Source organism: Chionomys nivalis, chromosome 7, assembly GCF_950005125.1.
Source record: "Chionomys nivalis chromosome 7, mChiNiv1.1, whole genome shotgun sequence".
Lineage (NCBI taxonomy): Eukaryota > Metazoa > Chordata > Mammalia > Rodentia > Cricetidae > Chionomys > Chionomys nivalis.
This window is the reverse complement of record NC_080092.1, coordinates 30372294-30399746: the sequence shown is the minus strand read 5'-3', so window position 1 is coordinate 30399746 and position 27453 is coordinate 30372294. Positions and strand designations below refer to the sequence as shown.

Here is a 27453-nt window from a genome sequence, read left to right as displayed (position 1 = left end):
TGGCGCAGAGGGCTGAAGCGACCCGGGTTCTGAGCGAAGGGCGCCTGCATCCCAGGAGCAGGCAGCCTGGCTGGGTCGTTTGCCCTTAGCTCCTGCCAGCGCTGAGGACCCCGGGCGGTACGATATCGTTGCGCTGCTTCTAGGCGGTGGCCAGGGACACCTTCTGCAGCCACTCGGCCCGCACTGGCCGTCCCCAATTACCTTCCACTTCAACCCGCAAGTCCTCGGATCACTCCCGGAGGACGCGTTGGGCCACCCGGGGCGGAGCCGGTGCCAAGTCCGAAGTCTGTCCCCAGCACAGTCAACTTCCCCGAGAGCCTCTCGGCCCGTGGCAGCCTGCGCCAGCCCCGGGAGCGATGCGCCCCCAGCCGGGCAGCGCGCCCTCTGCCAACTCGCCACCCATGGGATCCACTGCTCTCGGCCGCCCAGCTAGGAGCGCGTAGCTCTCGCAGTGCGGCCCAGAAGAGAAGTCAGAAACACTAAGGGGATTCGCAGACCCTACGTGCACCAGACTGCTGGGAACCCCTGAAGGGGAAGTCTCTGTATTGAGGGTGAGTAGCTGCTACTGCTGGTGTCCTTTCCCCCCAGATATCAGTTTGCAGGAATGCCGGGCAGATGCCAGAAAGTTAGGTCTCCTGCACCTATCCTGGAATTGGCAGCGGAGCAAAACATTGGTTCTTTACTAAAATCAAGGAAGAGCACCCTTCCCAAGGAGAAACAGGGCTTTTGAGAACAGGTCACAGACTATTCCCCATCAACTGGCCGTTGGGGCTTTTCAGCTTGCTTGCGCGTCCTGTAAGCGAGTGTAAGCGCTTGGAGATCTGCTGCTGCTGGGGCGCTGGAAGATTATGGGCAACCCCCAGTCCCTAAGAAGACGCTACGTGTACTTCGTTAAAGAGAAATGACTGCTGGAATATTAAGAGAGAATGTGGGAAAAGTCGATTGGGGGTACGAAAGAAAGGGAGCAAGGGAGAAGAGGGAGAGAGAGACTAGGAAAGAGGGGTCAGAAGAGGTGGCTGGAAGAAATGACAGGAGTGAATTATTTCTTGCTACTGAATTGAGCATGGGGGTACTTTTTACAAGATGAAGGTTTGCGGCAGGCTGATACAGGGCAGGCCGACCTAGACCAACAGGTGGCTTAGGCATGCTTCCTGTAGTTGGGTTCCTGTAGGAGAACCACTCGCTCTCCCACGGGGCCCTGGCTGGCTCTATCAACTTGCATGATAACATTTAAACATGGGTAAGGAAATGGGCTTTCTGAGCTCCAGCCCAATTTGGGCTGTGGGAGGCATCCAAATGCCTCCTGTAGGAAAACAGCAGCTCCTTTGTGTGTCTGGCTGAGGTTTCAACATACAGGCATCTGAGGGGCCTTTCAGCTGGGCGACTTGGACTTGTCTGTTCTTTGGACCTGAGCCCTGACTTTCTCCCTTGGTCCCTGGTGGCGGGTATTCTGTTTCCCAAGGCTAGGCTGAGAGCCAAATCTCAGTTTTGCTGCTCTGTACTCCAGTGGTAGGAGGGGAGCTTTAAAGAACACCAGGAAGCTTGCCTGTTGTAGTAGGGTAGCGGGCTGCTTGCCGGAGTACATTCTTTACCTGCCTCCCTTGTACTTTTATTCAGAAACTTTGACACGGATAGGTGTGAGTGTATGCTTGTATGTGCAAGTGAATGTGTGTACAGGTCGAGCTGGGGAGAGAGAGAGAGAGAGAGAGAGAGAGAGAGAGAGAGAGAGAGAGAGAGAGAGAGAGAGAGAGAGAGAGAGAGAGAGAGCATTGCTGCTGCCTAGACTTGGGAGAGGGTGTTTGTGCTTTCACTTTTCTCCTGAAGCCACCATCCTTCTGGTCTTCCCAGTGGATGTGCTGTTAGCACTCCACAGCAGCATCTACAGAAAGTATGCAATGTCTCCATCACAGATTGCCCATGACATATAGTATAGGGCCAACCACCCCTGACCGTGTGGTGTGTGTGTGTGTGTGTGTGTGCGTGTGCGACTTTGAAAAGGCAGACTTTAGAGTGAAAAGTGAGGCTGGAAATCAGACAGGGTGCATATCCTTGTTTGTATCTGGAGGGGGCATCAGCCGGAGCCTGCATCCATAGCAGGCTCTCAGCTTTTACTTGACTTGTGTTGAAGAATGTTAGCTGAATGGCTCTGAGCATCGATGGAGATGTGAGAAGGAAAAACTGTCCTAATATATATTTAGGAGACTCTGCCACCAGGTTGTAATGAGAAGTTTGAACCCTAGAATAAAGTGGTAGGCATCCTAAAGTGTGAAAGCACCTTCAACCATTAACACTGGGACCTATATTTTCCCTCCAGAAGAGGGTATTGGTCTTTGGTCTTGTTGCCTTTCTAAGTGTTTTTGTATTTCAGCAGGTAGTCTAAGTTTAGTTTTCTACTGGGTGAGAGCTCTCCTTGCTCTGGGTCTCTATCTGGGGATTTCTCATAGTTATTAAATAATGAAGTATCAGGCTTGACTTTTAGCATACACTTGCTGATTAGCATGACACCCATGTTTTGTCAGTGACACTGGGGAACCTGCCTCTGGGGTATCAAAAGGATGAAAGGACAGCAAAGTATTATGGATGACAAGGATACACAGAGAAACGTAAGGACAAAAACAAAAAAGCAAAATCAGGTAGATGCAGATAGAGAGCCGTAAGAGCAAACGCAAGGAGAGTGGGATGGATACAGAGACAGAGATAGAGAAAATGTGGACAAAAATTATAGGGTACCAGGACAAATTATTAGAAAAGGAAGGAAAGGGAGGGCAAAGAAATATAAGGAAGGAATTGGGTATAAAAGAATAGAATAAGACCCTGGAGGGTGGAACATCCAGATGGGAAAAACAAAGGAGACACAGGGATTGGATGCACATGCCTTTTGTATCTAATTTATATTAACCCAATACCATTCTAAGGAAGTTGACATAACCTGTATCCCTTCATGGTCAGCCAGTTTGTTAGTGTGCTTCTTTGAGGAGGCATGGGTGATTCAGAAATCATACACTGTTTAGGAACCCAGCTGCAGGGAAGGTGGTCAGATATGGGGAAACTGGACTCTTGGTAAATACACTGATGCGCAGTGCAGTTGTCTCTACCGCCTCCTCCTCCCAGAAGAAATGGTATCCACAGGACAGAAGAATGGGAGCCCAGGAACCTTTGACTGTGCCACTGATGATGTGTCCTCTCTTCAAAGAAGAGTAGAGAGAGGCTCTGGGAAGGGCAAGCGATGGGACCTCCTCGTTCCTCTGGGCGTGTGAGCCAGTGGAGACAGCGATAGACACATTTAATGAGTATTCCAGTAGATGCTGAAGAAGGTCATCGCTGGGCCCTCCTCTGAAAAACACAATGTAGACCTCCAATACTTTTCTCTAATTTGTTCCTGTATTTCCTCCTGGGAGATACGACTAACACATCCTTCTTGTATCACATCCTCCCCAGAAGAGCACATTTCTAGTGAATATCTCTTGATAAAAGGACAAGCCCAAGGAAGCGCTCAGCCAGGGTTACCTTTCCATAAGCCTCATTAATCACAGGAACTCCAGGGGACAGTAGACCGGCTCCTCTGGTTGACCTTGCTAGGGGTGTTTGTAACTAATGAATACTGGACAGTCAGTCAGCGGGACCTCATTCTAGCCACTCCTTATAAACAATTAGCCCATTTGGTGAGAAAAACCAATGCCACGGGTACTGTTATTGTCATTTGCATTTCATGGTGGAGGAGTCTGAGACTTACTGACATTCTATAGCTTTTCCCAGAGAAGCACATCTTTAGCTGTGGTTCAGTTAGAAGGCAGAAGTGCTAATGTTTTGAGCTCACATTTTAGTTGACTTAATCATGAGATCTCCATTATAGATCAGATTAGCACCTACCCTATTTACACAGATGAAGTCACTATACAGATTTTCCCCAAGCACTCCTACACTTTACCAGTTGAGGGGTAAAAGTGGCTGAAGAAATTGAGGGATGATGTGCCAGAAAGCCCACAGACATCAAATGCCAAATTGAGACCTGTACCTAGTATCTGGAGCTTCAGTATTTCTAGCTGACCAGTAGTTACTCTGTGTAGGACTAGGCACCAAGGTCATATAAACCTCTTAGTCAAAATGTAAGTAAGTTCCTGGACCCTCCTAGAGGCTCACTGAATTAAAACTTTAGGGCAGAGAGCCCAGAAATCTGTATTTTTAGTCCATGCCCTAAGCCTACATCTGCACAGTACCATTTGCCCCAATTATTCACAGCTCTTGGATTCTCACATTGTGGAGCCCTTCCAGACAGCTTCAGGAGATCTTTAAGCACCCCCTGCTTCAAGAAAATTTAAATACACAAAACAGCAGACTCTATATAGTTGGTGTACCGATCAACCACATAAGCAAACAGACCAGCTCACTTAAAAAGATCTGTGACAGCTCTCTGAGAAGTGCCACAAACATGTGGATCTTTGTTATATTTGTATTTTTTTAATCCTGTACTAACTGGAAAACATGTATCAGTGTTGGTATTTGTATTAAGACTTGATCCAGAAATGATGTCAAGAGTGAGGCCAAGGGTAAGCATCAGGCTGTCTCTGAGTTTAATAGAGCTAGTTGCATTCTGAGAAACATGCCTTCATCACCAGGATTCCCATCCCCTCTGAGCAGATCACTGCCTCATTCTGCAGGTAAAAAGGAGCCGTCACCCACGCTCTGGCTCTTTCTGGCCCACTTAAATTGTTTTCTCGGTGACCTCAACATCTTTTCTCTTCTGTTTCATTGAAATATGGCCAAAGGTGCCAGACGTCTTGTCCGACAAACTATTTTGTCATCTCTCCCTTTTCAGGTCCAAATTTATCTTTTGAATCTGTTGCTTTTAACCCTGACCTCTTATTCAAGGGTGGTAATTGAGCCTTGGGTAGCTGTGATAAGCAACTGCGTGGTATATGTATTTTAGATAGCTGTAGTCATTTGTGAATAGAATGCAAAGCAGAGAATAATTTATATTTACAGTGTCTGCATCCTTAATATGCTGGCCTTCATTTTCCTGTTTCAATGCTGAAAATGTTGAGAGTTTTGCATAGCAGTGGAGAAATAGGAGATGGCTAAAATTTGGGCACTTGAGTAGGGACAACTTGGGGTAAAGCCCACCTCCAGCTTGCTTGATTGTACTATGTTGTCTTGTTTATTAACTTTGCCAAACTTTTTTTTTTTCTGGAAGTTGAGACAATTGTAGGCTTCCAAGCCTTACCCTCTTATGTGGCTAAGGTGACCCAGCAAAGATCTTGTGTTGCTTTAGCTAGCGGTGTCTGGCTACAACTGAACATCAGCCACATGCGAGGCTCTTTTTAAACAAGGGTAAAAAGTGCCAACAAGGAGCTTAAGCAACTTGTCTGGGTACTATGAAGTCTAAAATTCTGAACTTACATTTTTTTCCACACACCCTTCTGTTGCATTGCTACAAATGTTTGCTTCTTTTTTTAACTTTATTTAATTTTATGTATGAGTGCTCTCTGCATGTACACCTGCATGTCAAAAGAGGGCATTAGATCCCATTGTAGATGGTCGTGAGCCACCATGTGGGTGCTAGGAATTGAACTCAGGATCTCTGGAAGAGCAGGCAATGCTCTTAACCACTGAGCCATCTCACCAGCCCTGTTTTCTTCTTTCTTAAATCTTAAGGCTGAGTGCTGATTTGTCTTTCCATAAACCCCACAGTGCAGACTGTCTTACAAGACAGGAGCCATCTTTGGAGACTTCTGGATGCTTGCTAAGTGGTCCAATGATCTCCAAACAGATACTTTAAGTTCCCAAGCATTGTCAGGGATTACTCTCTCCTGTTATTTTTTTGACTGAATTGTTAAAGCACAGATACTCTTTCTTTGGTGAAGATTCTACTATGACTCCCCCACCGCCCCGCCTCAGAATTGGGTTAGATGCTACAAAATGGTGCTCATTGACATGGTAGTACACCTCACTTCTTTGTACTTGAAACTGAGTCTCTATAGAAAATTTACTTTCCTGTACTTACTGGAAGTTGTTCTAGAAGCTGTAGAGTCATGTCTGGCATGCAGAAAGCGTTGAAAATATTTTGTGAATTGTTAAGTGAATTTGAGCTCATTCTGTGTGGCCTAGAAAAAGTGGCTGTTGCCCTTTACCATGAAAAGAAGAACCATCCAAACACTGGGACCCATATATACAATGTGTCCCAAAAGACACTTTTCTTTACCCAGAAGAATCAGAGGCAGGGGTGGGGTGGGGTAATAATGTCAGTAGCTGGTGATTAACTGTGGTGGGAGCTTTGGACAAGTTCCATTCTGATGTTGCTTAAGATGTAATTAGAAGGGACATTCTGATTTCTAAGTTAATGTGATTTTATCTGTACTTTTAATTAGTTTCTCAGAAAGACACTATTGTTTCTGAGCTCAAAAGTTTTAGAAATTAATAGGCTTCTGGAATGATAACGCAGTTTGGAGATATCTGGTCTTAGCAGCTTGAAGGAGAAAGGAGGAAACTGAGACTCAGCAAAGGGAAGGAACTTGCCTGAGGCTTCCCAGCAAGGTAGCATCAGATTCAGTGTGAGAGTCAGGGCTTCCTGGCTGCTAGCCCAGGACTCCTAATGGACAGCTGAGGATGATTAACGCATCTGTGGCCAGCTGCTCACTTGCACTGACTGAATGCATGTGAAAGTTGCAATCCCTACAGCCTACTCCCTGCAAAATTCTAAGATGAAACTCTGTGGAAAGGAACTGGGCAAAACAGGTCTAAAAGCCTTTTTCCGATGTAGACTCCAAATGTTAAAGAGGCTCATGAGAGACCTTTTTGGCAGGTGCTGTTGGTGAGGCCATCCTGACTTGCTGGACTCATAATCTGCAAAGAGAGAACAGAGACAGGGACGTTCCTATGCTGGTCATGTTTGTGGTATCTGAACAATTGAAGATGTATGGCCTTTTGTTGTCAAGCTCCTGATACCTGGCCTCACATGGGAAGCAGGCACTTGGAACCATTCTCTCTACCTGTAGGATGCCATAGGGTGTGATGGAGTATGTAGGTTATGAATCAGCTTAAATGCATCCTTAGACACAGAAATGTGTGCAGTGTACTGGGATATTGTTAACACAAAAATCTTTATCACACGGTGTCAATATTATGGAGACAGTAAGACACAGATCATTGATGTGATATATTGTGAACGATCCTCTGAAAACATTATAATCAGTGCTGACAAGTCAGAGGAAATATCTCAACCTAGCACCTCCCCTGCATCCCAAAAGCCTTGCCACACTAACCCACAGTAACTAACAGGGACTATAATGATTCAGAAGGAGGAGGCACGCATAGTAATTCTCCTCGCCTCTCCACCACAATCAATCTGGAGCTTTAGTACTATTGTTTTGCTTCGCTACCTAAGGGTTAGCTCTAAGGGGTTATCACCTTTCTGCAGCCCTAACAACAGAAAAAAAAAATGATTCCTTTACTACCTTGCGTAATTCCCTAACAGCCTTCCATCCATTAAAGGCTAATTCTTTGGGATTTAATTTAGCATTCTCTCTGGTCTTATGAGGAAATGTAAAGTTTCCTAAGTGGGATATTATAGCCATCTGGACCTTGCATCTCACCCCACGTCTTTGCAGAGGCCTTTTAGCAGGCACTGAAGATAAATTCTACCTGCTCTGTCAGCGCCAGCTGCTGAAGCCTCCACTTCTGGTCCTTCTGTCACTTATTGCGTACTTGGTTTGCCAACACGTTTCTAAGCTCTGTAGGTGTATGTTTCTCATTCCACATACCAAGCATGTATGAGGATTAGCAACATACTATATGGGGCAGAGGAGAGGGCTCATGTGGTGAAGTGGGTGGGTGGTGCAGAAACAGAAGGACCCAAGTTTGGATTTTTAGCACCCATATCAAAGCTGGATGTGATGAAGTTTATCTCTGCTCTAGCCCTCAGAGAGCGGAGATTGGAGAGTGGAGATAGACAGAGCAAGTGGCTATGCAGGCTAGACACTCTAGGCTGTTGGAGAGCTCCAGATTTAGAGAGAGATATTGTCTTAAGATGAAAGGTGGAGAAATAAAGGATGGCACCATGCATTGACCTCTGGCTTTTGCACGTATGAACATGTGCACGCACACACACACACACACACACACACAGAGAGAGAGAGAGAGAGAGAGAGAGAGCACATAGATCATTGGAACCAACATAGAATGGCAATGTAGAGGAGCGGTGACATCTCTCCCTTTACCTTTGTCCCAGACAATAAACCCTCTGAGTTGGATATGTAGTGAACACAAAGGAAATGACCCAAATAGAGTTAATCCTCCAGGCTAGAGAAAGTTGACTTGTGGTTAACCTTCACTGCTGTAACCAGAAGACCAAGTATTTAAATTTAAATTTTAAGTTTTCAAGCTAGCACTAGTTCAATTATTCAGAAATCTACAGCTCTAAAGAAGCCTGGAGACTGCCTATTTCCATGGCTTTCAGACATCTATGACATATATTGTGAAGGATATTTTATACTGTTATTTTGTACACACACACCCAGAAAAGTTAACAAATGTCCTTAAAGTAGGCCATGTGCCACGCAAATATCTCTTCCATGTTCTCTCACCCATGGCACAAATAGACATATATGATATATGCAGAGATAATAAAAGTCAGCGAATATTTACCAAGACTAGAGGGTTATAATCTCATATTTTCCACTCTATTCCTTCCAGTCTATATTTTAAATTTCCCACATGACTTAGGAGTTGTTGGTATAATTATGCTAGTCAGTTTGTGTCATTGTGACAAACTCCCCAGGAAAGCACACTTCCAAGGAGGGAGTGGTTATTCTGGCTCAGGGTTTCAGATGTTTTAGTCCTTGATGGGTTGGACCTTTGACTTCTGAGCCAGTGATGGAAGATAGGGGATGGGGCAAAGATGCTCCCTTCAGAACCAGGATGTAAAAGAGATATGTTTCTCCCTTCTCCTTTGTAGACCCATCCCAATAACCCAACATTCTCTAAGTGAGTCCTCTTCTTAAAGCTACCAGCATATCCCAATGGAACCATGGTCTTGGGGCTTACCTACTAACACATAGGGCTTTGGAGGATATTTCAGATACAAGCCATAAGATCTATATTTTGGAAAGTGTTGTCATCTGATGCTATAGACTTTTACAGGTGGAGGGAGAAAGTGAAACCCAGAGAGAATCCCTACTTTGTTCAGGATCACCTGACAAGGTAGGGGTGGATGTGATTAGAACCAAGGTTCCCAATACCACCTCAAACCTCTGAGTGACAGTGTCCCCAGTGATGGACTCTAGCCATTAATTAGCTTCAGTGTGACAGTAGATTAGTTTCATTGATTGCTCATGTATCTGTCTTTTCATTTGGCTTTGACCTCCACTGTCCTAATGTGTGGTTTATTTTATGAAGTTGTACTGACAAAATTCATATTTGATATATGGGCTTGGATGAATATGTTTGTTCATTTTATATTGCTGTAACTGAATGTCACATACTACTTAATTTGTAGAAAAGTTTATTTAAGTTAGATTTCACAGCCCATCATTCCAAGAGCTTAACCCCAGAACACTTGGTATTTGTTGTGTGTGTGTGTGTGTGTGTGTTTATTATGGTCATAAATATCACATGGCAAGACAGACTGAACAAACCCAAGATACTTACCTTAGCAAAGTATAGAATGGATTTTTTTCATGAAGGCACTGTCCTGTGAGCCAGTCACCTTCCAGGGATATCATCTCCCAATACGACTGCCCTGAAAAATAAGTTTCAAAAGAGAAAATTGGGGTGCATTTAAAGACTATATTTGTATTTGTACTTTTATTTTTTCCATTTTATTGTCGAAAAAAGATCTTTTTCACATACTTTATATCCTTATTATGGCTTCTCTTTTCTCAATTCCTATAAGTTTCTCCCCACTATTCCTTCCTTCTGGATCTGTTGAGGAATATTTGTTTAACTATGTAAAGATGTGTTGCATTTGTTTAATTATGTAAGAATATGTTGCTGCTTTATCTTGCCTGATTAAGAAGCCTGATTGGTCTACTAAAAAGTTGTACAGTCAATCGCAAGACAGGAGGTATAGGTGGAATTTCCATATGGGGAGAGTAAGAAAGAGGAAGAATTTAGGCTTGAAAAAGGAAGAAAGAAAAGGAGTAAAAGGAAGTAGTGAAACAAACCTAAGGCAGAACATTTATAACTAATAATTAATTGCCATGTCTTTATTGCGGAGCTGGTTGGCAGTCCAAAGAAAATTCCAAAGATCCAAGCCTTCTGTCTCTCATTAGAAAACAGAGAGGCTACTAAGGGATGACTAAGAAATAAATACAACAAAAATGAACACATTCAAATAGGACAAAGCAAACAGAAGGGAAAGAGCCTAGGAGAAGGCATAATAAACAGACACTTGTTTGCAAGATCAGGTATTCCATGAAAACACTAACAAGCCAGGATACACGCACAAAGGACCTGTAGGGTAAAAAGAGAGAAGAAAAAAATAAAAATAAAATGAAATAAGAATAATGAGATAGAATTTTAAAAATGAACTCCCTCCCCCCCGCCCCCCCCCCCCGTATGACATTATGAGACAAGGAACCTTCAAAGATGACACCAAGCTTGTTTTCTGTTGGTCATCTATTGCGGGACATGCAACTCACCATTCAGAATAGTTTGCTTATATGTTTTTCTTTGGGTTCACCTTCTTATTTAGCTTCTCTAGAATCACGAATAGTTTGCTCCCTAGTGAGACCCTGTTAGAGGAAACCAAATTTTCTTTTCTTTTTTTTCTTGTCGTCTTCTTCTTCTTCTTCTTCTTCTTCTTCTTCTTCTTCTTCTTCTTCTTCTTCTTCTTCTTCTTCTTCTTCTTCTTCTTCTTCTTCTTCTTCTTCTTCTTCTTTTTGAGACAGGGTTTCTCTGTGACTTTGGAATCTATCCTGGAACTAGCTCTTGTAGACCAAGATGGCCTCAAACTCAGAGATCCGCCTGCCTCTGCCTTCCAAGTGCTGGGATTAAAGGTGTGCACCACCACCACCTGGCAAGAAAACCAAATTTTCATTTGCAAGTGGTTTTCAATTGGAGACGGCTTCTGGGTTAGGGGTGAAAGCACGAATCTCCTTCTCCTTTCAGCTCTAGGATCTATCTGATACAGACTTGTGCAGGTCCTGTGCAAGCTGCCTCAGTCTCTGAGTTCATACGCGCTTTGATCCTGTTGATTTAGAGGACCATGTTTCCTTGGTTTCCTCTACATCCTCTGGCTCTTCTGCAAGGTTCCCTGAGCCCTTGGGGGGAGGGGATGTGATGGTGACATACCATTAATGCGGGAGGAGATTGTTCTCATTGGCATAATGTCTGACTGTGGATCTCTGTATGTGTTCCCATCTGCTGAATGAGGAAGCCTCTCAGATGATGGTTGAACATGATCACATATTCCTTTCTGGGTCAGAAATACCCCATTCAGATGATTTTTTTTTTTTAGTTCCATTACCTGCAATGTGGTACATTTACATAATGGCACATTACTCGGTCATATAAAAAATGAAATCTGTGAGCCTTCTTAAGAAATTGTGCCATCCAGATTATCGTCTGTGAGACTCTGTGCCACATCAGATATCTGACTTCTTTATATTAGCTGTTACAACTGGCACTGCCCCGCTGGGTCCTATGGTACTGTGTTCTTGACAACACGGAATGTATTGAGTTTTTCATGCTTGCCTTCATGATAGATGGGCTATGGTAGGGATATTATTATTTTGTCTTATAGTAATTTTTGTTTGAAAATTTTATACATGTATACAATTTGTCTCAGTGTTTCTAAATCTACTCCTCACCCTCAGTTCTTTCCTGTGAAAACATCTCCTTCCTAACTTCTTCATATTCTCTTTTGAAGCCATAAACCATAATGACAATCGGTGTGCTTATCTGAACAGGGTGTGTGTGTGTGTATTTCTCTCTCTCTCTTTCTCTCTCTCTCTCTCTCTCTCTCTCTCTCTCTCTCTCTCTCTCTCTCTGTGTGTGTGTGTGTGCGCGCGCGCGTGCGCACATGTGTGATTACAGGTGCCTGTAGAGGCCAGCATTAGCTTAGCTTCACCCAGAGCAAATTGAGGACAGGACAGTAAACGGTCATGAGTAACTGAGGAGTTAGCTGGATGTTGCCCAGCAGGTGTAGGCTGAAAGAGCTTTCTTCATAGAAGGAAGAGTGAGGAAAGAGGTGTGTGTGATGCTCTGTGCTTCACATTTGAAAACGAACAGAGAAAACAGTGGGGATGAGAGTGGAGAGTACTGAAAAGCATGCAGATCCCAGGAGGGGGCTGCACTGGTCCAGAGCACAGCTATGTAATAAACGCGAAACCCTGCATCATCTCAACTGCCCAGGCCTCATTTTCTGGATGGTGTAGTAAAGAAGCTTACATGGCTATTATTTTAAAAAATGCATTTCTGTTACTGAACTCAGTAGTTTTCAGTGAAATTTTTTTTGCCTATTAATCCTGCTGAGATTATGAGAGGCACTGATTTGTCCCCTGTGAACAAGTATTTCATGAAGAAACACACATGACTGAAGAAATGCAGGAGAACCCAATCTCTCTTGCCTGTGAGTGGAAGGTAATAGCAGAGATTGAGGCAGGCATAGGGACAGTACTAGGCAGAGCACTCAGTGGAGGTGAATTTCCAATCAGTCGAGAATTTTCATACCGCCAAAGTAGTAGGAAATTGCACTTTATACTGAAAGTTATAGGCTGTTATCATTTTAAAAATCAGTTTGTTTGATCAAAGCAGGAGGCTGAAATTACACTGTGGAGAATTAACACTCTCCCCATCCTACTTATAGAACCTTCTCCTATGATTTTCCCAGCATTCCCTCCACTCTTATAAAGAGCCAACTAAAGAGAGATTGAACACACAAGCTGGAAGTGCATTAATCTATTTTTGTTGAATAAAATATACCCCCTTAATAGCAAAAGTGAACCTTAAATCCTTGCAAGACTTTCAGTTCCAGACGTGATGAAGACTATTTTAGGGTAGATATATGTATCCAGTGCCACTTAATTTCAAGAAAATATTTATGTTGAATGATTTTTATGTGTGCATTTATTTCTGTTAAAGAAAACTGCAGCAATGAAAAATAGTATCCGGACAGTTTTCTCTTTCGGCTGCAAGCATCACTCAGAGTGGAATCCTTTTTGCACTCAAATTGGGCCTGCCAGCTCTAAAGAGGGCAGTTGAGATAATATGATAAACTGGCCCGTGTGTTCAATCTTAGCTCATCAAGGCTGCATCAGAGCTGACATTTCTGTACAGTGTGACTTGATGCTCTGATTACAAATTGGTCTTGAGCAGCCAGAGGCTTTGTAATTGCATTCTCTGACGGACTGTGCTTGTATCATTAGGTCTGTTTTGGTTTTGAAACCCGGAGGAAGAAATATGTTCCTGATTCCATTCTCTTGTTTCAGATTGTAACAGAAACTGACATTCATCCAGAAAAGGATGTAACTTATTATATGAAAAATTAAAGCCTTTTTATCTTCCTCTGAGACAAAGTTGATAACATTGTTTTGTCCTTCTGGGTCTTAAAGGTTTCAAATAAATTAAGAATTTTAAGAAGAGCAGGATTGAGGGTATAGCTCAGTATACCTATTGGGTGCTCGTTTAAAATTCGTGAAGCCCTGGGTTCCATTCCTACCAGCATCCTCACATCCTCACCTGGTGTGCTGCTGCAAGCCTATAATCCCAGCGAAGGCAAGAGAATCAATAGTGCCCTCTTCTACTCCACAGTGAGTTCCAGGCCAGCCTGGGACACACAAGACCCTGTCTCAAGATACAACAAAATATTAAAATAAGAATATCATTGTGTATTTATATTTCTTAACATTTACTATAATAAGTAGATGAATCATTGTGGAAAAGTGAACATATATAGTTCTGTAACCTTCGTACATTCATTAAATAATTGTCTTAAAATATATATAGTATTTTGTGTGCATGTTCATGTTCACAGGCACAGGCAGTATGCATGCTGGTGCATGTGTGCTGTGGCGGCACATGTGTAGGGATCAGAGGGCAACTCTTAAGGGTTGGTTCTTTCCTGCCTTTACCTGGGCTCTGGGGATGTGACTCAGATTATCAGGCTTGTGTGGCAAGTACTTCTATTCATTGAGTCATCTCACCAGCCATCATTTAATAACTCTGTTTAATTTACTTTTGTAAACTTTATACACGGTGAGATTGATAGTAATCATTTTTTTTAATCAATGACCTTTAATGCATGTGGTCCTGGGGAATACCTTTGGAGAGTCTAGATAGAGTATGTACTGCTCAGAGTAGATTGAGACTAATGAACACTGTATGTAATTAAGATTTAAAGTATTAATGTAGGTTTGAAACTGAGGATTCAGTGACTGAAGTTGTCAGCTCCATTTGAAGAAAAACAAACCGGTTTTACATTCAAGCACCTCGACAGCCAATGCAGAGCACTTTGCTTTTGAGCATCAACGTTCCAGGTGAGGGGTTCTTTAGCAAACACTGGAGGGATGTCCTATAATTTGGTGCTGGCATGGTCTATTTAAGATAATATATGATCTTCAGACTCTGCCCCACTAGTCCTTAACTCCCAACCTGATTGACATCTGCACATCTACAGTATCAGGTTGTGACCCATATTCTAGACCTCTCTTTAAGTTCAGTTAATTTGCTTACAGTGATGAATGTGTGTGTGTACATGCACACAACACACATGCACACATGCTAAACCTGTTTACTGATTTATTATAAATACCCCAGATTACAGAGGGTGTAGGTGAGCCAATGAACAAACTGATGAAAGATGCCCTAACATGCTGTTTTGGGTAAGAGCACATGGGGTTTCCAGACTCTCTCTCTGAATGCCACCCTCTTGGTATCTCCTTTTGTTCAGCAATGCAGAGGCTCTCTAAAATTAGTGCTTTGAGGGCATCTTTATTTCATAGGCATGAATGATAAAGTCATTGATAATTGGAATCAATTTGCCTTTTAACCTCTCTGCCTTCAGAGGTGAGAGTGTGGGGATTAGATATTCAACCTCAAGAAACTGGTCTATTACCCTGGCTGTGAGTCCCTAGCTTGAGTTATTAAAAAGCCTAATAAGGATTATCACCTCAGAAACAAGGTTCTGGAGCTATACCTGATATTTCTATGGTATAGGGATTTATGAAGGCCTTGAGAGAGCCCTTATATGCAAACATACTCTCCTAGTATATTTGTCTACAGGGCCTTAGAAGCTCAAACCATGAGGCAAAGAACACATATTGAGTAGAGTAGTACATTTGGGTGATGCTTCCAATGTTCTATTGGAGAGTCAGTGTTACATGACCACAGATGCAGAAAATTCAGCATGACTGTTTGTACGTTAAGGTCAGTGTACTGAAATTGGATCACAGGTGATTCTGTTTTGTTTTTGTTTTCATTGTTAAATTTGGAGGGAAGAGGGGAAAATTTCATTTACACTAAATACTTAAAAAAAAATCCTGAAATCTTAAAGTAAAACCCAAATGGAATGGTGCTGAGCCAGTAGCAACTGAGAAAGGTAGAAACCATTCAGACTACAAATAACCATGTAGAAATGCAACTATCCATTCATATCAGCCTTGAGCAAGCACTTGTGAGACGGCATCAAGGGAGCTGAGCCCAGGAGCCCTAAACACATGCCTGAAACACGGCCATGGGTCCCCAGCTTAATGACTTCCACTTCTAGCAAAATCAGTTGCAAATCTCTCTCTGGAAAAAGCTTCCTGTGTAGACTGATAGTAATCCCATGGGTGAATATATAAAAGGGGATTCCACAATCAAAAGTTTCAAAGATATGCAAGAAAGGCACCCATTGTCAGTTAGAAATACCAGAAAGAAAACCAAGCAGAAAGCTGGGCTTAGCCTCTGAGAATTTCCAGGAGCAGACTTCGCAGATTTAGAACAGAAAGCAGCTGTATATGAATGTTTAAAGAAGGAACAAAAGATAGTTCTTTAAAATGTGAGCCGCACAAAAGACCATATGAAATGCTTGTGAATATTTTATAAAGAACTGGATCCTATGCCTTTTCCAAAGAAAATGTCAATAGAATAAAAAGCTTAATGGGTAGATGAATAGCACCATAGAAATGAAGTTAAAGGAAGATAAGGTGTTACTCCAGAATTCTGCATGCAGACAGGAGGTTACTCTAAGAGGGATGGATGTTGAGAGATAGGACAAAGACCTGTGAGTCTTTTCAGCAGAGAAAGTCACTAGCGTCTGAGCCTGATTGGCCTAGAAACTACTGGGTGGAAGAAGAGAATCAGTTTCCACAAGTCGTCCTCCAAATTCCACATACAAGTCATGGAAATCACCCCTACACCCCACACAGACAACAAACAAACAAACAAACAAACAAATGTAAAATTTGCTTTTGAAGTTAAGAGATAGGCTAAATTGAAAAGTGTGTTCTATAAATGGTTAGGGATTCACGTATGGAGACACAATGTTTAGTAATAGCTGAGAATTTCCTGAAGGGAATGATATTTATCTACAGGTACAGGGAGTTCAATAAGTATACATAAAATGTGAAGTCTATTAACAGACACATTTTAAAGAAATTGAAATGTGGACCATAGGAAAAGATCTTAAGAGCACCCAGAGAACAGAAGACCCCTCCCCACTTACCCACAAATAACACAATAGCATCTTCAATGGCCTGGATACCACCATCAAGATTGTAAGAGAAAGTAACTATTGAACTGTGGTTGTCTCCCTGTCCACAGGAAGAAAATAAAATACATTCCTGGAGAGACAGGACCTCACCTAGGAAATATCTAGAAAGGACACTTGCAAAAGATAGGCAGCCGTAGAGTAAGGTATGAGAACAGGATGGTATATGGGTAAAATAAAAATAAAAAACCATAAATGATGTCATTTTTTTTCCTTTTGTAGTATTCCATTGTGTAAATGAACCATGTTTTCTTTATCCATTCTTTGGCCGAGGGGCATTTAGGTTGTTTCTAGGTTCTGACTTTTACTAATAAAGCTGCTATGAACATAGTTGAGCACATGTCCTTATGGTATAATTGAGCAAACTTTGGGTATATACCCAGAAGTGGTATTACTGGTTTTAAGGTAGGTTGTTTCCTAATTTTCTGAGAAATCGCCATACTGATTTCCAAAGCAGCTGTACCAGTCTGTACTTCCACAAGCAATGGAGGAGATAATGATATCTTGAAATTTGCAGACAAATGGATGGATCTAGAAAACATCATATTGAGTGAGGTAATCTAGACCTAGAAAAACAAATATAATATGTACTCACTCATAAGTGGTTTTTAAACATAAAGCAAAGAGAAACCAGTCTATAATTTACAACCCCAGAGAACCTAGACAACACAGAGTACCCTAAGAAAGACATACGTGGATCTAACCTACATGGGAAGGAGAAAAAGATGAGATCACTGAAGTAAATTGGAAGCATGGGGATCATGGGAGAGGGTGGGGGGAAGAAAGGGAGGGAGGGAAGTAGAGAAAAACATATAGCTTAATAAAAACAATTTTAAAAAGTAAATGAGCATAAACCTTGTAAAATCTGAGAAAATGGTACTGTTCTACCTTTGTGTTTTTTTATGGAGAAGAGTAACAGGGCACTAACTGTAAGATCATATACTTTGATAACCAGACAATGCTAAACTCACCTACAGTTCAGTCAGTCTGGTGTTGGACATATTTAGCCTTCAGTAAGAGTGACTGCTGCTGGAGATTTGGACTTTAGAAGGCTGTGTATTGGTATGGAACTAACTTAGGCAGATTTTTGTGAGTTGAAAAGTGGTTTCTGGGACTGCAGATATGACACAGCAATTAAGAACACACACTGTTATTTCAGAGGACCCAGGTTTGGCTCCCAGCACCCTCATCAGGTGTCTTCCAATTTTCTGCAAGTGCCAGGGAAACTCAATGCATCTGTTGTCCTTGGACACAGCAACCATGCAGGAATACCCCATCCATATGTACATATACATAATTGGAAGAAATAAATCCAGTTATTGTGATGATGGTGACAGAATCATCTGTTTTTGGGGGGATAAAAAAATTATTAACACTTGAGTAAATCATGCTCACTCCATCTAAGAAACAAAATGGTTTACTTCCTTGCCCAAGAGATTGTAATATGTGAAATAAGCTAGACTTGGGACTCAGATAAAAATTCCATGGTCTTTCCTCATAAAATCTAGAGTCAAATGTAAATTGACAAGAAGGCATAAAGGGTTAACTATTTGAGGGGAGGAAAGGAACAGCAAGTGTTTGTGTGTGTGTGTGTGTGTGTGTGTGTATGAGAGAGAGAGAGAGAGAGAGACAGACAGACAGACAGACAGAGACAGAGCGCAGGATTGAGTGAGATTAAAACTATATGAATATTAAAATTATAACCATGTACAGCCAAGTCAGAGTACTTTTGGTTATTGAAACATCCTTGCACTATATTTATCTTGCTATATGTACATAGATATGTATATATATTGATATTTGTCTTACCAGGAAATAAGTTACCAGTTATGGTGTGGTAGATCACGGATCTGAACATGGGTCTTTCTGCTCTGAAGTCTGCTATCAGCATAAGATGTCTTATAGTACAGAGCCAATTCTAAGGGAGACAGAGGCAGGCAGATCTCTGAGTTTGAGGCCAGCTTGGTCTACAGAGTGAGTTCCAGGATGACCAGGACTACACAGAGAAGCCCTGCCACAAAAAGCAACCCAAAGGTGGTTAAAAGGCATAAGAAGTCATCTCCTCCCTACACAGTTTACTAATGTCTTTCCTTTTCATCTCTCTATTTTAGAGAAAGGGGATCAGTTGGCAAACCAGAAACCTGGGCTTATGTCTGACTTCTCTCATTGACTCCTCTTCTGCCATGTAGTTTTTCCTTTTCTTACCAATCTGACTACTTCAGCAGGTGCATTTGAATCTCATAGTTCCTAAATTTAGAGTTACTTGGGACACTTAAAAAAATAAACAACTAGGTGCTGAAGACTGATCCCCAGATTTTTAATTCAGTATGTCTGGAGCTGGCCAGAGGATTTGCACCCTACCCAGTTCCCAGCAAGCCTGGAACTGTTCATCTGAGGACCATACTTTGCAGCCCCCTTGGCTAGTTTTCCTAGGACTCTGATGCCCTGGACAATAAGGGCATCGCCATGATCTTTCTCAGTACTTTGCTTCGTTACTCTCTCTTGCACAGATGTCTTAGAACTTTCATGCCATTGACATCTTTTATCTCTAATCAAGTGTAAGAAATGGAAAGTTTTGTAGTCTAGTGTGTCTGATATATGCAGCAGTTAAGGTGATGATTTAGGAGGGGTGCTACCATCTCTGTTAAATTTGTTATTTGAAATTCTAGAAATTGCCCCACGTCTTACCTTCTTTTCTCTCCCTAATGTCCCAGCCCAACAATAAATAAATAAATAGATAGATAGATAGATAGATAGATAGATAGATAGATAGATAGATAAAACACAAAATGGAAAGAATAACTTAAGGTAAGTTATTACAAATTATATAATATATTGAATTAATAGAGTTGATTCATCTCAGAGACTATGATGTTAATACATCATACAGTATACTGATATTTTTATCTAATCAGACCTTATATGATTTTATCTATTTGTTCTCAAAATATAAGCACTTGAAATATTTATAAAATCTGTTTCAACTTCAATAATTGAACCTATCTGTCTTTAAACCTTAAAAAATAAACAAGCGATAGAGGAGAGGGTGCCTGAACTGTGGCCTTACCTTGTAGTCAGATTGATGACTATCTTAAATGTCACCATAGAACCTTCATCCAGAAGCTGTTGGAAACAAGGCAGAGACCTGCATTGGAGCACTGGACTTAGCTCCCAAAGTCCAGTTGAAGAGTGGGAGGAGTGAGAATATGAGCAAAGAGATCAAGACCATGATGGGATCACCCACTGAAACAGTCTACCTGAGCTAATGGGAGCTCAGCAACTCCAGTCAGACAGGGAAGGAAACAGCATAGGTTCAAACTAGTCCCTCTGAATGTGGTGACAGTTGTGTGGCTGGGGCAGACTGCAGGGCCACTGGCAGTGGCACCAGGATTTATCCCTACTGCTTGTACTATTTTTTTTTGAAACCTATTCTCTTTGGATGGACACCTTGCTCAGCCTAGATATAGTAGGGATGGCACTAGATCTTCCTCAGAGCAATGTGCCTTACCTTCTCTGAGGAGTGGATGAGGATGTGGAAGGAGTGAGAACTGGGATTGGTATGTAAAATGAAAAATGATAAGTTCTTTTCTTTTTTAAAAAAATTATTCTTTACCTTCAGTAATAATCCCATTACTAGTGTTTCCAAATTGCTTGCAGGAGTTACCATATCATTACTAACTATAACCCTGTGAGATCATTAGAAACATAGAAACAAACAATCAAAAATATTCTAATATAACAGAAAAAAGAAACAAAAAATGTGGGTACCTGTCTAAGGTCATGAGCTAAACCATGTTGGATTCCATGGTGAACTTCTGTATCAAAATCCATACATAGTTTATCCAGGCCAGATGTTACAGGCCTATAATCGCAGTTACTCTGCAGGCTGAATCAAGAAGATGGAAAGTTCATGGCACATTTTGAGCTACAGAGTGAGTTCAAGGTCAGTCTGAACAAGTTAGTAAGATACTGCCTCAACATAAACAGTAAAAACAAAACCAGGGGATGTAGCTGGGTGGTCGAACACTTACCTAGCCTGTGTAAGTCCCTTAGCCCAATCTCCAGTGCTAATTAACACCACATGCCCCATAATTGTGTATATTTGGGTTAGAGAATCTTAATGACTAAAGAAGCTTCAGAGATCAGTTAATCCAAGAGACAGACTCAGCCATCATAAAAGGTGGAATATGCCGTCAAGTTTATCAGTGAGTGTAAGTATAATCAGTAACGATAGGACCGCCTATAACTTCAACTGAATCATTGATGCAGGATGCTTTATTGTATTGTCACATTTCTATCTCAGTATCTTGCACACAGTAGGTTTCTAATCAGCTGTGATTTGCATTCAACTTATGGGCTTCTTGGCATTGCCTGGGAGAATCTTCATAAATGCTCAATGGAACATATCTCACTGTGCCATGGCTCTGGCACCCAGATTCTAGTGTCCATAACACACAGCACTGCAGCATTGACTTCACACTCCCAGGGATGCCTCTCCTGCACAGAGCTTTCAAAATCAGGCTTTTCTTGAGAACTTCCCTGTCATCTGCACTGAGGCATAGAAATACACGCTTCTTGTGATGTTCTTATTATTGGTCCTATATTTTACATGAGCCGGCAAAACGCTTCTGTTTAAGTTATTAAATGCACTTGACAAACATGATGAACATTTTCCTGGTAGTTAATAAAAATATATTAAAAGGAGACACCAAAGAATGGAGGAAGAAACACAGAATTATATTATACTCCAAGAGAAATTTCCTTCCTGTTTTTTTGTTTTTGTTTTGTTTTTTGTATCTTCAATTGAAATTCTTTGTATACAGTGTGCTCTGATTGGTTTGTATTTACCATTCTATTCTTATCATAGTTCTCTTTTTCACTAATTTTTCACAAAATGTTTTGGTCGAGTCCTCAAACCCACATATTTTACAAGTAGGTAATTTTACCAATCTTGGAACCTCATAAGCCTCTGTTCAATTGATGTAGATTGGGGACATGTATTAATCTTGTCGAATTTATGACGATGTTGGACACTCACTTTTTCCTTTTATTTTCTGGAGAAACTACACCTTTTATGATTTAAAGGTTTCCAAATTATAAATTAAATTTTTTTTAAAGGGGTGTTCTGGTGAGACGGCTCAGTGGGTAGTACTGGATGAGCCAGGTGACCTATATTTGATGACAGGAATCCACATGAAGGTAGAAAGAGAGAACTAACTCCTCAAAATTGTCCTTGAGTCTGGCTTACCTCACTCAGGATAGTGTTTTCTATTTCCGTCCATTTGTATGCAAAATTCAAGAAGTCATTGTTTTTTACTGCTGAGTAGTACTCTAATATGTATATATTCCATACTTTCTTCATCCATTCTTCCATTGAAGGACATCTAGGTTGTTTCCAGGTTCTGGCTGTTACAAACAATGCTGCTATGAACACAGTTGAGCATATACTTTTGTTGTATGTTTGGGCATCTCTTGGGTATATTCCCAATAGTGGTATTGCTGGGTTTAGAGGTAGGTTGATCCTGACTTTCCTGAGAAACCGCCACACTGCTTTCCAAAGTGGTTGCACAAGTTTGCATTCCCACCAGCAATGGATGAGAGTGCCCCTATCTCCACAACCTCTCCAGCAGAGGCTATCATTGGTGTTTTTTATTTTAGCCATTCTGACAGGTGTAAGATGGTATCTTAATGTTGTCTTGATTTGCATTTCCCTGATTGCTAAGGAAGTTGAGCACGATCTTAAACCCAAAAAGAGGAACATGGGATGTACTCACTCATATTTGGTTTCTAGCCATAAATAAAGGACATTGAGACTATAATTCGTGATTCTAGAGAAGCTAAATAAGAAGGTGAACCCAAAGAAAAACATATAAGCATCTTCCTGAATATTAACCTTCATCAGGCGATGAAAGAAGACAGAGACAGAGACCAACATTGGAGCACTGGACTGAAGTCTCACGATCCAAAGGAGGAGCAGAAGGAGAGTGAGCACGAGCAAGGAACTCAGGACTGCGAGGGGTGCACCCACACACTGAGGCAAAGGGGATGTTCTATCGGGAACTCACCAAGGCCAGCTGGCCGGGGTCTGAAAAAGCATGGGACAAAACCGGTCTCGCTGAACATAATGGACAATGAGGACTACTGAGAACTGAAGAACAATGGCAATGGGTTCTTGATCCTATTGCACGTAATGGCTTTGTGGGAGCCCAGGTAGTTTGGATGCTCACCTTAATAGACCTGGATGGAGGTGGGTGGTCCTTGGACCTCCCTCCCACAGGGCAGAGAAACCTGCTTGCTCTTTGGGCTGAGGAGGGAGGAAGACTTGATTCGGGGAGGGGGAGGGAATGGGAGGTGGTGGCGGGGAAGAGGCAGAAATCTTTAATAATTAAATAAATTAATTAATAAAAAAAATAAAAAAAGTTGTCCTTGAGCCTCCCCATGCATGCACCCCACCCAAATAATAAATAAAAGATTTAGAATAGAAAGGTCTATAATGGTTTGAACTTTTAAGTTCAATTAAGTCTTCTCCTAGGAATCTAAAAAGCAGGTTTTAAAGAAATCCATCATTGTTCCAATTAGAATCTGGATGCGAGTGATACCTTGTTTTAATCAACTGCCGTCAAAGCGAACGGGCTGAAACTCAGAGACACATTTTACAAGATTTTGATAAATAGTTGGCTTGGTGAGTAAAGACCGTCATGAGAATACCCGCACAGGTAGTGTGTTCTCACAGAACTTATTTCCTGGTATCCAGTTCCAGTGTGAATTTGATAGAGTTTATTTAATCAGACAGCAGAGCACACATATTCTCCTACTAAGTCCGTACTCCTGACAGATTGTCAAAGGAAACCACCCCAGAGAGATGCTTTAAAAGATCCATTTATTTGGGAGGCAGAAGAAAATCTGCATTTGTCCCTTTAAATTGGCATGTGAATTAGATTGCCGTGAGGATTTCCTTCCAATTCTGATTGAAGCAACATCTTGAAAGTTTGCATCACAAAGGAAAAGGTTAGAAGTGTGCTACACTATGTTCTACAAAATAGAGGGTTAAGTCTAAGCTCCCTCAAGCAGCAAACCATTAGGAATCTTGACTGGTAAGACAAAGGTGGTGCAAACATTGGAGACCGTTGGACCCATTTGGGCTCTTACCTAAAGTTATGTGTGAGGCTCTCTTGTGAGTGTAAGGATATTTAAATTCTTAGTATTTATTTCTTTATATGTGGGTGCCATGGAGTTCAGAGAACTGAATTTGTTTCATGAGTCTGTTCTCTTCCACCCAACCTCATGTATCTCAGAAATAGAACCTGATTATCATTAACTAATTTTTTTTAAAAAAATATTTTATTATTTAAAGCAATTTCTAAATTTAAACATATTCTGATCATGTTCTCCTCTTCCCAGATCTTCACCTCCTCCCTACCCACCCAACATTAAGTTTTCTCAAAACACAAACAAAAATCCAATACAACAACCACCCCTTAAAATCAATAAAACAAAATAAAATCACACCTAAGATGGAAAAAAAACCCCACAAAACTGTAACAGCCAACCAACCAAACAGCACCTTCACTCTTCCCAAAAAACTTCACCAAACTGTAACCAAATAAAACCTGTGGATTCCATTATATATTACTCCTGAATGCGAGGCCTGTCCTGGAATAGTCAATATACCCAGTAGGTATAAGTGATAGATAAGTTGTTAACCTTTACCCTAGAAGCTGGATTTTCATTCAATTGCTTATTCACTCATTCAAAAATATAAAAAATTAAAACATAATAAGATAAAACAGAAACGATCTCATTGAAGTTGGACAAGACAAACCAACAGAAGAAAACAAGCCCAAGAGAAAGCATAAAAATCAGAAACCTACTTGTTCATGTACCCATAAAACACTAAACTGGAAGCCATAACATGCGGGCCCTGTGCATACTGCTTCAGGCTGTGTGCATTCATATAAGCATTGCTTGTGTTGACAGATAGGGCCTTGTTTTCTAGTGTCCTCCATCTCTGCTGGCTTTTACTCTTTCTGCCTCCTCTTCTATGTGGTTCCATTAGCTCTGAAGGGAGACATCCCATTTAAGGATGAGTCTTCCAAGGTCTCTCACTCTCTGTATTATGACTGGCTGTGGGTCTCTGGGTGTGTTCCCATCTGCCTCAGGAGGCAGTTTCTCTCATACTAGCTGAACAAGGCACAGATCTATGTGTATAGCAGAATATCATTAGGAGTTATTTTATCACTATTTCTTCTTCTCCTTTCCCTCCTTCTTCTTCTTCTCCTTCTTTTCCTTCTTCTTTTTTAGACAAGTATTATTTGGTTTTTACCCTAGGCATGTGGGCTATTTAGTTTCAGGTTCTTGGTCACCCAAGCAGTGTTAGAGGTAAGTTTCAGCTTTGGAGTGGGCCTCAAGTCAAATCAGTTATTGGTTGGTTACTCCCACAAGCTTTGTGCCACCTTTGCCCTGGCATATTTATACACAGTACAACATTGCAGATAAAGGACTTGTGGCTGGATTTGGTGTTTCTTTTGCTATTTTGAGAGTTTCAGACTACATTACGGTACCAAAGATGTTGGAATATAGGGATGAAGGTTCTGTGTAGACAATGGCTTAGCATTTCCACCTTTAATGACTTGTATAGGTATTGTCATCAGCAATGGGGCCTTGTTGTCAGTTTATGGAGAACAAGCTAAAGTCGTGTCGTGGCAATAGTCTGGGTTGTTTGAGGATTCCAGTAGGGCTCCTTTAGCCAAAAATTCAATTAGATGAAAGCCAATCCTGTTACAGGAAATTTCATTTTGTGACAAGCAATGTCTAGTTGAAATTCTCTCTTTTCCTCATTATTTGTTGCTTTCATTTAGATTGCCTTTATATATGCATATATTTTTGGAAGTTTTTTAAAAGCTCTATTAGGTTCACATACTACCCCTCAAATTCCCCTTAATTTTAGCTGCCTCTCCTTGTATTGCTTCCAATATCCTTCTCACCTCCCCTCACTTGATCCTTCCATTCCAGCACCCCCACTCATCCATAACTTTTCATTTTATTTTTCTTTTTAAAAGAGCTCTATGAAGCCGGGTAGTGGTAGCACACACCTTTAATCCCAGCACTCGGGAGATAGAGGCAGTCCGATCTCTGTGAGTTTGAGGCCAGCCTGGTCTATAAGAGCTAGTTCCAGGACAGGCCCCAAAGCTACAGAGAAACCCTGTCTCAAAAAACCAAAACCAACCAATCAAACAAACAAAAAAAAAAACCAAAAGAGCTCCATGGTGTTCCCTCTAATCCCCTGCTCTATATCTAACCTCTGTGGCTCTATGGATTGTAGCTTGGTTATCATTGATTTCACAGCTAATGTATACATATAAGCAAATACATACTATGTTTGCTTTTCTGCACCTGGGATGCTTCACTCAGGATAATTCTTTCTAGTTCCATCTATTTGCTGTGAATTTCATGATGTCATTTTTTAAAACGACTGAGCAATGCTTCATTGTGAAAATATACTACTATTTTCCTTCCAGAATGTGGTGTGCATCCACCAACCCTGACTGGCTTCTGTATCTGGGTTTGAAATTCTCAAAAGAGAGACGCACCGTCTGGAGAACAGTGTAAGAGCTTTGAACAGAGGGTCATTTTCCTGTGGAGGAGCTGTAGTATTTATTCAACATTCTAAGAATTTACACTATTTTTGATCCAAAGTGGTTCTTGCTAATATTCAGAGCATGGGCATCCCCTTCAGTTGCACTCCCACTGATGACTTCATCGGCCTTCAGTGGCTAGTTCCAATCCAATAAACACATTCACAGGCATGGTTATGGGTCACAAAACCAAACAAAAATCGTGAGTCTGGGAACATGATTGGTAGGGAAAGGGGAGGAGGCTCATGGGGTGAGACCGAGATAAGAGATTGGAGGAAGGACAGTAATTAAAATATATAGTACAAATGTCTGTGCTCCTATTGTCCTTCCACCTGGTCATAGCCACTATCATTTTGAGGTTTCTTGTATGTACCTGTTTTGTCTAACTCCTCTTTTTCCATTGAGTCTTTAACTTGCTCAAACTTTCTGGTTAGGGACACTTCTCCTTATCCTAGTTGGATAACATCTACTCTTACTTCGGATTTCTATTCTTCTATTATTTCTCCATTTATTCCTTTGTCTCCTTACTCTCCACTTGCTAGGCAGACCATATCCTACCTCCTCCCACAGTACCCTATATGCTCCCTTAAGAACACTTAGCATAGTTTTAATTTTAGATTTCTGTGAGCCTTTAATCAATGCTTACCTACGAATATAAATGTCCCATAAAGTCCGCGGTCTAATCTACACTCCTAACACCAAATATAAATAGATGGTTTTCCCATGTATTACTGTGTGAATGACAGGGTCCATAGAGGCACCTCACACTAAGCTATTGAGTGACATCATGAGAGAGGCATTATGATTCTTCACTTTATAAAAGGAAAATGTAGTTTGAAATATTTGAAAAAATTTTTGCTTAAAATTACCCAGATCATAAGTGGTGGGGCAGCACTTTACACACAACGTTGATATGTTGCTTTGCTTCTAAGTCCCATACCCATAACCAGCCATCTTATCTACCTTTGGGGAAAGAAAGTTACCATGCCCTACATATAGTTGACCCTGTTTAAGTTAGAAACTTTCTTGTTTCATCTCAACTAGTTCTCTTGGTTTTATTTCTTTCTCCTCAAAACATATAGGATTTATGTAAACCTATAGCTTATTTCAAATATGTAAGAAGGTTCTGATTCT

At 41.3% G+C, this 27453-nt stretch overlaps 1 protein-coding gene across 1 annotated transcript in view; it reads left to right on the top strand.

Moving 5' to 3' along the window:
• Window positions 1-419: 419 nt before the first annotated feature.
• Sgcd (sarcoglycan delta) overlaps window positions 420-27453 on the top strand; it is a 919076-nt gene continuing 892042 nt past the window's right edge. The window contains exon 1 of the mRNA XM_057774534.1: window positions 420-551. The gene's annotated coding sequence lies outside the window, so the exon portion shown is untranslated. The remainder of the gene's footprint in view (window positions 552-27453) is intronic.